Here is a 13,181-nt window from a genome sequence, read left to right on the forward strand (position 1 = left end):
AACACTGCAAAGAACTTGACGACTCAACTTTCAGCTTTATATAACTTTATTGAATTATAACTATAACAATTCGTCACTGTAACATGTAGCGTATACGTCTTACATCGACTGTATCGACTGTAACGGCTCAAGTCCACTCTCTTCTACTGTCTCGCACAGTAGAGAACAGTATCGACGACTGTACTGACTCTTTTCACATGAACTCTCTGGTTTATAAAGAGTCCCTAATCGCTTGTCTATTGTTGCAAAAACACTGCTAGTACCCTCTGGAACAACATGGGAGGAAACATCACATCCTGTTGTTGTTTATACATGTCGATTCCAGAGGATGCCTGCTGCAGTGTCATCTCGCCGAGGTCACACGTAGTGACCTCTTACTGTCACTGTTCATTTGTCACAATGCCCCCCTTCGTAAATCTGTTCGTCCTCTGGAACAACACGTGAGGCACGTCCCATCCTGTCTTTGTTTACATGCATAGATTCCAGATAACACTCGGTGCTGTGTCATCTCGCCGGGGTCACACATAGTGACCTCTACCTGTCACTGTTCATTCGTAACAATATCATTTTGTGGACGTATTAGTTCCAGAAGTTAAGTTGCAAAAAACTTTGTGTTTTTGTAGTTAAAAGCCAATAGGACAGTACTTATATTCAGTAGTATTTTTTGTAACCAAAAAAAACAAGTCCTTCAGCGTAACAGGCGGACTGTCCCGTTAGCGAGACTTGCTACGATATATATGTAGACTTCCCTAACGGCTCAAGGCACTGCATGTAGCATTCGTCCAGACCCCCACACTCGACTAAATCCATCTCTGAACATATACATACAACTTTTTGTATTGTGGATTTTTTTTTGTATTGTCTGTAGTCTAGTTCTTCTAACATTTCATCAATCTTTAACTCTAAATTGTAATATATAATAATTATATTATTTTGTTTGATACAAGTGCTTGGTAACTATCTCAAAATATTACTTTTTGATCTTTGCATTTTCATGATTGTTTATGTTTCGCCCGTTGAACAGTTTAAAAGCAACACAATAATTCGCAATTTAGAAATAAATATACACTAGGCTGCTTTTTTTTAAATTAATTTATTTCGAAATCTAAAAGTATACAAGTCTTTATATGGAAAAGCGCCAAATACACACCAAAATATTTTTTTTATATTTTTTATATCATGGAGACGTTTTAAAAACAAATTTTCAACCAAAACACATTTTTCATAAGCGCTTACTTCACTATAATAATTAGTTGGACTTTTTGTTCCTAAGATAAGTGTTATTTTGCAAAAATTTAGAAGACATGGTAATAAAAGATATTTAAAATGTAAATTGCTACACATTGAGAGATTGTAACAATAACAGTTCAAATTATTTTTTTTCTTTACAAGATAATAAAAACGCTAAATTTAGCGTCCTTGACATTTTATTTAATTTCGTGGAAATCTAAAATAACAAAATTATAAGACTGTTCGATATTTATTTCTAAATAGCACAAAAATATCTCATCCAATTTTAAACGATTAATTTGACCATGTTTCTTTTTAATATTATATTACTTTTCTTCTTATCCACTCTAGAAAAATAATTGTGTGTTCCTTGTGAGGGGTGTTTTTGTCAGCTCCATTTGAAAAGAGGCGGGTTTCGTTTCAAGTGCATTAAACAAGAGTCGAAGTCGTAAGTATTATTAATTTTTGAGAGTTTTTTTTAATTATGTAGATTAGTTCTGTTCTTCTAACAATTCGTATTCATATAATTTACACTATAAATTACAATATAAAGAAAATATTTTATTTTGTTTGCCACAAGCGCATCATAAATGCCACCTAAATATACTTTTGACCCTTAAATGTCCATGGAATTTTTTTTGTGCCCGTGGAAAAGTTTAAATGTAACCTATTATTTGCAATTTTATTTAGTTGATAAACGAGATTTTTTAATTCCTGATTTATAGATTTAAACTTTACATGTAGCCTTTATCTAGAAACGCATCTTCTAAACATCAACATTTATTTTTCCTATTATTTAACTTGAAGAAATGATTTATCGCAAATGCCAAGAACTTTATTAAACAAATTACACACTTTTATCATAGGCCCTTGCTTTGAATTGAAGATTGTTACACATCGAGATAATGTAAAAATAACTGCTACATTATTATTTTCTTAAAAATAGTTAAGTTTAATTTAACGTTTTCGACTTTTTGTGGAAATCTCAAAAAAAATGTATTAGTCTTATTTCTTTGTTTATAGATTTAGACATTTATCTAGAGACACACCTTTAACACATCAAATTTAATTGTCCATATCATTTAAGTCGTGGAGATAAATTACTTTGTTCGCTTCGAGAACTCTTTTGTCTTGTCCTTGGTTTATACATCCGCCTGAGTGAAAACAGGTATACTAGGGAAATCATTCGGATCTGAGAAGAAATTTAAGGTCTTTACCTTGTAAGACGAACTATACACAAAACATTTTTTTTTCTTTACAAGATAATAAAAACGCTAAATTTAGCGTCCTTGACATTTTATTTAATTTCGTGGAAATCTAAAATAAAAATTTTATAAGACTGTACGAAATTTATTTCTAAATAGCACAAAAATATCTCATCCAATTTTAAACGATTAATTTGACCATGTTTCTTTTTAATATTATATTACTTTTGTTCTTATCCACTCTAGAAAAATAATTGTGTGTTCCTTGTAAGGGGTGTTTTTGTCAGCTCCATTTAAAAAGAGGCGGGTTTCGTTTCAAGTGCATTAAACAAGAGTCGAAGTCGTAAGTATTATTAATTTTTGAGAGTTTTTTTTAATTATGTAGATTAGTTCTGTTCTTCTAACAATTCGTATTCATATAATTTACACTATAAATTACAATATAGAGAAAATATTTTATTTTGTTGGCCACAAGCGCATCATAAATACGATATTTATTTCTAAATAGCACAAAAATATCTCATCCAATTTTAAACGATTAATTTGACCATGTTTCTTTTTAATATTATATTACTTTTGTTCTTATCCACTCTAGAAAAATAATTGTGTGTTCCTTGTGAGGGGTGTTTTTGTCAGCTCCATTTGAAAAGAGGCGGGTTTCGTTTCAAGTGCATTAAACAAGAGTCGAAGTCGTAAGTATTATTAATTTTTGAGAGTTTTTTTTTAATTCTGTAGATTAGTTCTGTTCTTCTAACAATTCGTATTCATATAATTTACACTATAAATTACAATATAGAGAAAATATTTTATTTTGTTGGCCACAAGCGCATCATAAATGCCACCTAAATATACTTTTGACCCTTAAATGCCGGAGTGAAAACAGGTATACTAGGGAAATCATTCGGATCTGAGAAGAAATTTAAGATCTTTACCTTGTAAGACGAACTATACACAAAACAAAAATAGAAGAAGTCTTTCTAGCCTTCGCAACTTGAAGAACATATTAAGCTTGGCAAATTAGATAAATAGGCGGCTTGGGTAAATAATCCATAAACATACACGCTCTCCCACTATATTTAGTTAAAATACGAGGATGATCCGATGACCTACAACGCAGGATCAGCACTGGTCAAACCAGTGTCCATACAGTGCCAACCCTAGATGTGACCAAAACCCTACAGAAGGTGGCAATGAAGTAGGAGGGAAAATCTTCCATGATATGGCCCTTAAAGTGGAGGGAGAGAAAAAGCAATTCAAGATTGATCGATTACTAAAAAAAGATGAATTCACGATTGTTGAAAGCAACAAATGATGAAAAAAACTATGGTACGTTATCTAGTCAAGGTGGCCTTCCCCCCTTCCCACACCCAACAGTCCTGAAAATAAATCTCTAAGCAAAGTAAAAAACTTAAAATATCTGGAGGATCTAGTTCAGCACCAACCAAAATAACAAGAAAGAGGGCCCACTCTCTCTCTCTCTCTCTCTCTCTCTCTCTCTCTTCCTCTTAAGAGGATCTGAAAAAGTATCCGCAGATAGGAAAGGAGAAAAAAGAGGAAGAACAATTTAAGCTCGATTTGAACTTTCCAAACTTCCTTACAACGTTAGCGTCATAGATGAGGGGGAGGACCCTAACACACATTCAAACGCAAAAAAAAAACACGAATATTCAAGACAAAAATTAATATACATACAATAGAATAATAAACACACAACCAAATTACACGACAGGCATTTAACTCATGACACTTAATATAACAGGGCTAAGAGGCTAAGTGCGGCTAACTTAGCTTGGCTTGGCTACCTAGAAGGGGGCTCGAGGTTCGACACCCGACTCGGGCAGAGTTGTGTTTAATGACACCTAAAGGCAGCACGGCAAACCAACTCCTAGATACCCCCTCCCCCCCCCCCCACCGGTCCACAAATGAGATTGAACCAAAGCGCTCTGAGCATGCTATAAGCATGAAAGTAGCGCTATATAAAAGCTATAAATAATAATAAATAATAATAATACATAGAACTTCTCACTAAAAAATACAAGCCAGATTTTATTCTTTTGCAGGAGACAATACACACTTAGAGTACAAGGCCAAAAAAGCAATCTTTATTATGGACCTCCGAGGGGGTTATTTTAGTTTAGGTAAAAGTCACGAAGGACAGACTTTTACAAACATTCAATAGGTTTTATTCATGCACTCATATCAGGACAATAGTGAAAGGATACTAATAATTAGATCAAGCTATTAAAAAAAACATACACTGTGGTTAATATTTATGCACCTACTCAAACACAGAAACACGAGTTTTTATGGGTTGCTAAGAATACGAAATAAATAGCCGCGGACCATCTTATTTGTAGTTATGGAGGATGAGGTGAAATATTCCAGTGGTTAGAATATTTACTAAAAACATATCAGAAATTAAGTGAAATGATTGCAAAAAGCGATTATATGGCACTCTAGCTCTAGACCCAATTAGATGAAGCTCGTTTGCTAGGGATAGCAGTTCATGTAGGAGAGAAATTTCCGAAAATAAACACTTGCTGCCTTGCAGATCTTGGATGTTTGAAGCTATTGGAGCACACCCAAAATAATAGCAGGCTTAAGTCGGAGTCAATGGGCCTCCTGGCGCATAACACATTGACACGCAACCTCATCTATGTTGGAGTTCAGTAACGATTCTAATAGATGTGGCGTCCTGCCTGTGGAATTCCGACGCGCAGGTAGAGAATCGGGCTCTCGGACTCGAAGGAGCCCACACAAGCGAGCTGGTGGTTTTTCTATCTCTACCAGTGGAGCCAGGAGCAGAGACAAGAAATTAAAAACTACTGGCCAACACTCCATGACAAAAAGTCTAAAAATCTTACAATGGAACGTAGATGGCATCCAAGAGATAAAAGAAGCGCTAAAAATGTTTCTGCATGAGAAAGAAAACAATGTAGCTTGCAGCCAAGAAACTCTTTTGAACAGTAATCTACGTTTCTCCATTAGAGGCTACACCTGCATTAGACAAGATAGAGAAAACAGACCCAAAGGGGGATTCTCACCTTTATAAAAATGAAATCCCTACCACAAATATAAATCTGCCCAACTCCTCAGAATAAGAAATAATGGGCACAAAGCTGATTCTCCCAGATTAATCTATTTAACTGCTACTTAGCCACTAGACAAGAAAATAGAGATTGACCACATACAAATACCTGACCAAGAAGAATGTCTTGTCTTAGGGGATATGAATAGTCACTCTCAGAGCTGGGAAATACCCAGTCCTCAATGCCAGGGGAAAAGAAATCGAAGAATGGCAAGCAGAAAACAGATTTATCTTGTTTAAGAAACCTGAGGATAAACCAACCTTTTTCTCAAGAGCCTGGTTAACATTAACCACTCCAGATCTAGTCTTTGCAATTGACAACATATCAAAAAAGTGCACAAGAGATGTTGCATATCAGCTATCCACAAATGGCCACAGTCCCATATTGATCAGTATTGACACCTCCTTCAAAATATAAGATAACTCTACTACCCCCAGATGTAAAAAGCCAACTGGAACCTAGTCACAAAGCTCACAGACCTATATAACACTTCAATAAACTGCAAATCAAATCAGGTTAATATTAATATTAATATATAGCAGCTAAGGAATCTATTCCTAGAAGAGCTAGAAAAGATGATATTGCTAACTGGTTTGATGACCTACAACAATTCAAAAGGCCACTATTGAAGCCAGAACCACAGTAGAAAATAACCCTTGTATAGAAAATAACGTAAATCTAAAAGCAGTTTTCAGGAAAAATGACCTATCCGCTATGAGAAAAAGTTGGTATGAAAAAAACAGAACTAAATGTAGATAGAGACACCACAACCTCTGGTGGTCTCAACCATGGGCGTAGCCAGGATTTTTTTACCCCCCCCCCCCGGCCGCGGAAATGTTTATATATATATATATATATATATATATGTGTGTGTGTGTGTGTACATAATTAATCTTTATTACATTCTGACCCTTTCGGAAGACGTTTATTGTGCCCTAGAATAGATTCTTCCTGGAATTAGTGGAAAACTTGTAGACTCCCCGCCCTTGCTAGCAAGGGGGTATGGGGGTGGGGAGCGCGGGGCGAAGCCCCGCCGCCGAGCACTATTTCTGGTATTGAAAGCCAACAAAATGCATATTCTGAGGTATCTACAGTGCATTATCTTGCTATTAAAAAGTTTTATTTCTAAAACGTAATGTGCTATTCTTACTGACTTAGACCCTCTCGCGCAGTTCGGCGCATTTTCCGGCAAGCTGTTTCCGCAACTCTTATTTTGCGTAATTCATTTTGTCGGAGAACATGTCCCGCAAAACCTCATGCGACGCTCTGTCACAATCTTACTAATGGTTCGACTCCCAGTTCGGCATATGATTTCTTTTATTTAGACCCGATCTCTATGACTGACTCCTAAAATCTGTCTTAGCCATCTTTGTTGAGCCACATTTAGTGCTTTTCAATTTCGGCAGAAGACTATTCACACTTTATTAATGGAGCCCAAGCCACTGGTAGAAATGTGTAACCTTTCTTGACTACGCTCTTGGAATTACATGCCTGTAATTCGTTTTAGATTTTATATCGAAAAGGAAAGTTTTTTCGTCAAAATCATCTGTTGAGTGGTTTTAATTTAAAACCCCATTTAGTTACGATCATAGAATTTGGTGACTGAAGTTTGCTTTAAAATAATATTGAAGAGAGAGGTTTTCAACTCTAAACGCTATGTTGGGGAATTTTAAACTCAAAACCATCTGGAGGGGTTTTAAACTTTAAAGAAAAAGCCATCTGGAGGAGGGGGATTTAAACTCAAAACCCCCTTTGGCTACGCTCATAGCATTTTGAGTGCGTAATTTGCTTTTTTTTTAATATTGAAGAGGTAGTTTTCAGCTTCAAACCCCGCTGGCAGGGGGTTTTAAACTCAAAACCCCTTTGGCTACACTTATAAATTTTATAGTGTGTAATTTCCTTTTTTTTAAATATTGAATAGGTACTTTTTAGCTTCAAACCCCAACTGGAGGGGGGGGGGGAAATTAAACTAAAAAAAAACCTTTGGCTACGCTCGTAGAATTTTGAGTGTGTAATTTGCTTTTTTTATATTGAAGAGGGGGTTTATCGTAAATTTTGGAGGGGGTTTTAAAATCAAAATCTTCCTTAACTGTGATCTTGGAATTTGGGGATTGTTGTTTGCATTTTTTTGTTTTGTTTTATAGAAGAGGTGGATTTAACTGCAAAAACCTCTGGTAGGGGGTTTAAAACTCAAAACCCCCTGTAGGGGGTTTTAAACTCAAAGCCCCTGGTAGTGGGTTTTAAACTCAAAACAACCTAGTAGAGGGATTTGTATCTCGAAACCCCCTGATAGGGTTTTTTTAAATCTCAAAACCCCCTGGTAGGGGTTTTTAAACTAAAAACCCCCTGGTAGAGGGTTTTTAACCTAAAACCCTCTCGATTGTGCTGAGGTAAGCCGTCCCCCCCCCTCCTTTTTTTTTTGGGAAGGGGGGGTCGAACCCCAACCCCCCCCCCTGGCTACGCCCATGGTCTCAACCAGGTAGAAAACAAAACAACTTCTATAGTTAAAGAAAATGACAACAAACCCCTGAAAGGCCAAGAAGCAGCTAATGAATTTATAAAGTATTTCCAAAGCGTAGGAAAATACAAATCAATGAAAGTAGAAATAAAGATGTAAACTCGGAAATCTAAGAAAAAAAATAAAGAAAACAAATCAGCTTACTCCTTGGGAATGACCACAAACCTTAAAATGAAGGATGAAATATGAAGCCCTAAAAGTCCTCAAACCACAACAAGCCCCGGGCTCAGATAAAATTTCTAATGACATGCTTCTTTACTTGGGTTCTCAAGCCAAAAGAAAACTGCTACAAATATTTAAATGCTAGCTGGAAATCAGGCAGAATCCCAAACATCTGGGGAAAAAGCCATTATGATCTCTATGCTAAAGCATGGCAAACCTAGAATTAAACTGGATAGCTACCGTCCCATTAGCCTCACTAGCTGTACTTGCAAATTTATGGAAAGATTGGTAAATAGCAGACTCATTCTGAACCTTGAGTCAAATAACCTACTGACTGAAGCCCAGGCTGGCTTTAGAAAAGGAAGATAAACTGAAAATCAAATCGCCTTCATCACACAAGAAATAGAAGATGGTTTTCAAGCAAAGAAATCAACAACGATTGTGTGGGTCGAATTAGAAAAAGACAAAGTCTGGGAACAAGGGCTCTTACTCAAGCTAATCCACCATCACATATCCCACAGAATGTACAACTGGATAAAGGAATATCTAAATAATCGAAAAGCTTTAGTTTGCATGCGAGGGCAAAGAAGGAGGCAATGTTGTAACTCTGCTCCCGAGCCACACTGATGGTGCGCATCTGAGCACTACTAAACACTAGTAGTACAAGACATATTTAGACAGGAAGAAGATGGTAATAGATCCTTATCTTATCTTATACTAGACATATGTTACCCGCGACCCGCGGGTCTTTATTTGCGCATTACTGTCGATATAGTCACTGAGAGTGTTTTGTAAACAATTAAACGAAATAATAATGTAATAAGTAAAGCGAATGTGTCAATGTAAAAATAGCTAATAGGCTTAAATCCATTTTTTTTTTAATTAAAACATTTGCTTTTGAATAATCTAGTGGATTGGATTTAGATGTATGTTAAACGTAGCTAATGATCCTTTCACGTTATTTCTCTTTCGCTACGAAAATAAAATTAGTTTTGCGAAAATGGTTTACCCGAAGTCGATACATTCTTATCTATTAAAAACGAAAAGAGCGATAGCTTTGTTAAATAAATGGGATTATAAAGTGAACAATTAAACGAAATAATTTTTAGTACGCGAGTCATGAATGAATATAGATCTAGGCCTATCTCAACTCGGCTTCGCAGCTTTCGTAAACGAATGTAGCTTTAGAAAACCAAATTTGAATGTTTATTTGATCAAAATATGAAATGAATGGACTTTAATTAATATGTTTATGTGTTAAAGTATAAGACTATCTGTGCGAAGAGAAGTTTTATCATCTTAGTGTTTAATTAGAGTTTTAGATCTAGGGATGGGATTATAAAGTAACAATAAAACGAAATAATTTTTAGTACGCGATTCATGAATGAATATAGATCTAGGCCTTTAACTCGGCTTCGCAGCTTTCGTAAACGAATGTAGCTTTAGAAAACCAAATTTGAATGTTTATTTGATCAAAATATGAAATGAATGGACTTTAATTAATATGTTTATGTGTTAAAGTATAAAACTATCTGTGCGAAGAGAAGTTTTATCATCTTAGAGTTGAATTAGAGTTTTAGATCTAGGGATGGGATTATAAAGTAAACAATTAAACGAATTAATATGTAGTACGCGATTCATTACTGAATTGTCTAATGAAAGAATGTTCGTCAGGAAATCTGTAATCACAGATATAAGGAACTAATTAATGTAAAAAATGCTTTTGAAACACAAAATTGAAGGTTAATTTTATTATATAATGAAATCAATGGATCTTCTTTTGTCTTTTCATGTGTCAAAGTAAAAAACTATCTGCGCAAAGTGTATTTCTTAAAATTAGATCTAGGTCTAAATCCTTTCTATCTTTTCTCATGTCAACATTGTAGACATGGCCTAGATCCATAAAATACTATAGCTGTAATAGAGTCGGAAACCTTTATTTTTTTTTGAGGGTCTTAAGTTTGTTTTAGGGCTACAATACATACACTACGGTCTAAGTTGGTACCCAAGGAACATTCCTGCCTAGTTTTATCAAGATTGGTCAAGCGGTTTTGATGTCTATAAGTAACATACATACATACATACATACATACCCCTCACATTCTACTTTATAATATAGATAATACAGACGTTACTTCAAAAAAGAAGATGGTTACGTCCTACGCGTCATGCATTTAGTCATGCATATTAACCAATGACTTAAATTCTGCCAAGTCACTGGTTTTCCTTGCTAGCTCAGGCAACCCATTCCATGCTCTAATAGCACTAGGGAAGAAGGAGTATTTGTACAAATTTGTCCTAGCATATGGGACGAGGAATGTGCCTTTATCTTTGTGTCTTTCAGAGTATTTTATTAAATTTTGTTTTTGTATTTGAAGATTATGGTTCAGTGTTTTATGTATGATTGCTACTTTACTTTTGAGCCTTCTGTCCTGAAGGCTTTCTAAATTTAGTGATTTTACTAAAGGTGTTACTCTAGCCAAATGTGAATATTCGTTTGTTATGAATCTCACTGCTCTATTTTGTGTCTGTTCCAGTTTCTTAATGTTTTCTTGAGTTGAGGGGTCCCAAACGGAGGATGCATATTCTATTATTGGCCTAACCAAGGTTAAATAACATTTTAGTTTTATGTTCTTATTAAGTTATAGAAATTTCGTTTAATAAACCCAAATGCTTTGTTTGATTTTTTTTGTAGTTTCATCAATATGTGGATTCCATGATAGTTTTTCATTTATTATAACACCTAGGTATTTTGCGTTTTTAGTCTGTGTTACTGGTTTGCCATGAATAAGATAAGTGGAATTAATTTGTTTTAGTTTTTTTGTTACTCTTAACAACTGACATTTTTCTGGGTGGAAAGACATGCTCCAATTTGATTCCCATTTCTGTAATTCATCTCATTCTCTTTGTAAAATATCTGTGTCTTGTGTTGTTTTTATTGTTCTATATATTATGCAATCGTCTGCAAATAATCTGACTTTTGTTCCTGAACTAATGCAATTTGGTAAATCATTTATGTAAATTAAAAATAGTAGTGGACCCAAGACTGTTCCTTGAGGTACACCTGAGTTTACTGTTATCGGTGTTGATTTAGAGCCATTTATTATTACAGTTTGTTCTCTTCCTATCAGAAAATCTTTAATCCACTGATGCAGTGGACCATTAATGCCGAAATATTTTAATTTTTTAAGCAAACTATGGTGGGGAACTTTGTCAAAAGCCTTAGAAAAATCTAGTAGGATAGCATCTATTTGTTCACTATTATCTAAACCTTTTGAAAAATCATCAATTAGTCCTATTAGTTGTGTTTCTATATTTCCTAAAGCCATGTTGGTATGGTGTGAGGACATTATGTTTGTCTAAGTGGTTTATGATGTTGCTACATATTATGTGTTCTAGGATTTTACATGTGATGCTGGTAAGTGATACTGGTCTGTAGTTTCCTGGGTCAGATTTTTCTCCTTTTTTAAATAGGGGGGGGGGTAGGGATCCGGCTGCAGTTTATTGAGGTCTGGGCTGTCTTGACTCGAGAGAACTTCCTGTGTGCTAAAAACTGCATTGAGGACCTGAGGCGGCACTGGGAAGTGTGTCGTAGTCTGTATTGATAGTTAGGTAGGAAAGGACTGGTGTCACTTGAGATAGGACATTCCGGGACTTGATGGATGAAGTCCATGCCTGTTTAGTGTATTGTAAATAAATACCTAGTTTATTGTTACCTACTGCCTTCTACTGCAGTGTTCTAACTCTATTCCCGAACTGAGATACATGGCGCGCACTAGACACTGCTCCACACAAGCGTGGAAAAATAGGTGGAAGGAAGTAGAGACATGATAGTAAATGCCGGCTCATGTTTAAGAAGAACAAACTTCCGGGGCGCCGATCGGCAGACGACCATTACATTGTGACATAATCAGCATTTGTTTTCTATTATTCCTTTCATATTGTGTTTCATGGAATAAAAGTGTTTCTAATTCTATGGACTATTTTATTAGTGTGCATGTTAAAAACCAGTGTTTCAGTGGATAGCATAAATAATATGATCATTAATGAATCTATGTACACACCCGCAATCTTGAAAACAAACTGCCGATACATAACAAACCGCCATGAGCCCATCAACACACAGACAAAGCGAAACAAACGAGGCCGTAGAGGAGGAGTTCGAGTCAAAAGCAGGATAACAGGGCAAAGGACTACCTGTCTTATATTGTCATTGGGAATGTTAGATCACTAAATAAAAAAATGGACGAACTTGATTGTTGCTGCAGACATTTCTACCAATTCCATGAAAGCTGGCTAATCTATCTCACTGAAACATGGCTAAATGAAATTATTCCCGACGCTTCAGTAGACTTCAATGCGTTTCTTTTGTACATATCAGACAGAACAACAGATAGTGGCAAAACAACAGGAGGAGGACTGGCCATTTGTGTAAATAAACAGCACTGCTGTGTCAACAATATTTCAATCAAAACTAAAGTGTGTACTACCGATATTGAACTACTTTGTAACAATCTCAGGCTATACTACCCCGGAGGATCTCCAGCTACCCGTCGCCTCAGCGTGGCCCTCCGGTGGAAACATCCAGAGGTGGATCTGGACAGGCAAAGAACGAGTAGCGAACCAGGCCTTCTAGCAGGTCTCCCTGGGTGAGCTTTTGTTTTTTTTATCTCACTCGGGGTGGGGATGGAACAAGTAACCTGCAACCCAGTCCAAAAAGTCCGCCACGCCGTTCCACAAAGGGGGCCGTCATCAGTGACCCGTTGGCTGGAGTGGCGGCCCCTGCACGGAACAGTGGCGGTTACAGTATAGGAATATGAGACAAGCTCCCCGCAGTTAGAGCTGTTCCCGGCCACTTATAGCGAGTGGGCCAGGACCAGTTACGGCGCGCTGTGTACACGGCACGGCCCGGTTTTACCAGTCAGTCAACCAATATGGCCGCCTACCGTTGGGTGCCCTCAGACAGGACAGGGGTGA

The 13,181-nt window shown here is 36.3% G+C and overlaps 1 protein-coding gene across 1 annotated transcript in view; it reads left to right on the top strand.

The window, feature by feature from the left end:
* The window catches only part of LOC129921762 (chemokine XC receptor 1-like), a 36,493-nt gene that overhangs the window by 10,891 nt on the left and 12,421 nt on the right, over window positions 1–13,181 (top strand). Inside the window, exons 3-5 of the mRNA XM_056004500.1 lie at window positions 1,582–1,678; window positions 2,682–2,778; window positions 3,031–3,127. The gene's annotated coding sequence lies outside the window, so the exon portion shown is untranslated. The remainder of the gene's footprint in view (window positions 1–1,581; window positions 1,679–2,681; window positions 2,779–3,030; window positions 3,128–13,181) is intronic.

Source organism: Biomphalaria glabrata, chromosome 11 (assembly GCF_947242115.1).
Source record: "Biomphalaria glabrata chromosome 11, xgBioGlab47.1, whole genome shotgun sequence".
In the NCBI taxonomy this organism is placed as follows: Eukaryota; Metazoa; Mollusca; class Gastropoda; family Planorbidae; genus Biomphalaria; species Biomphalaria glabrata.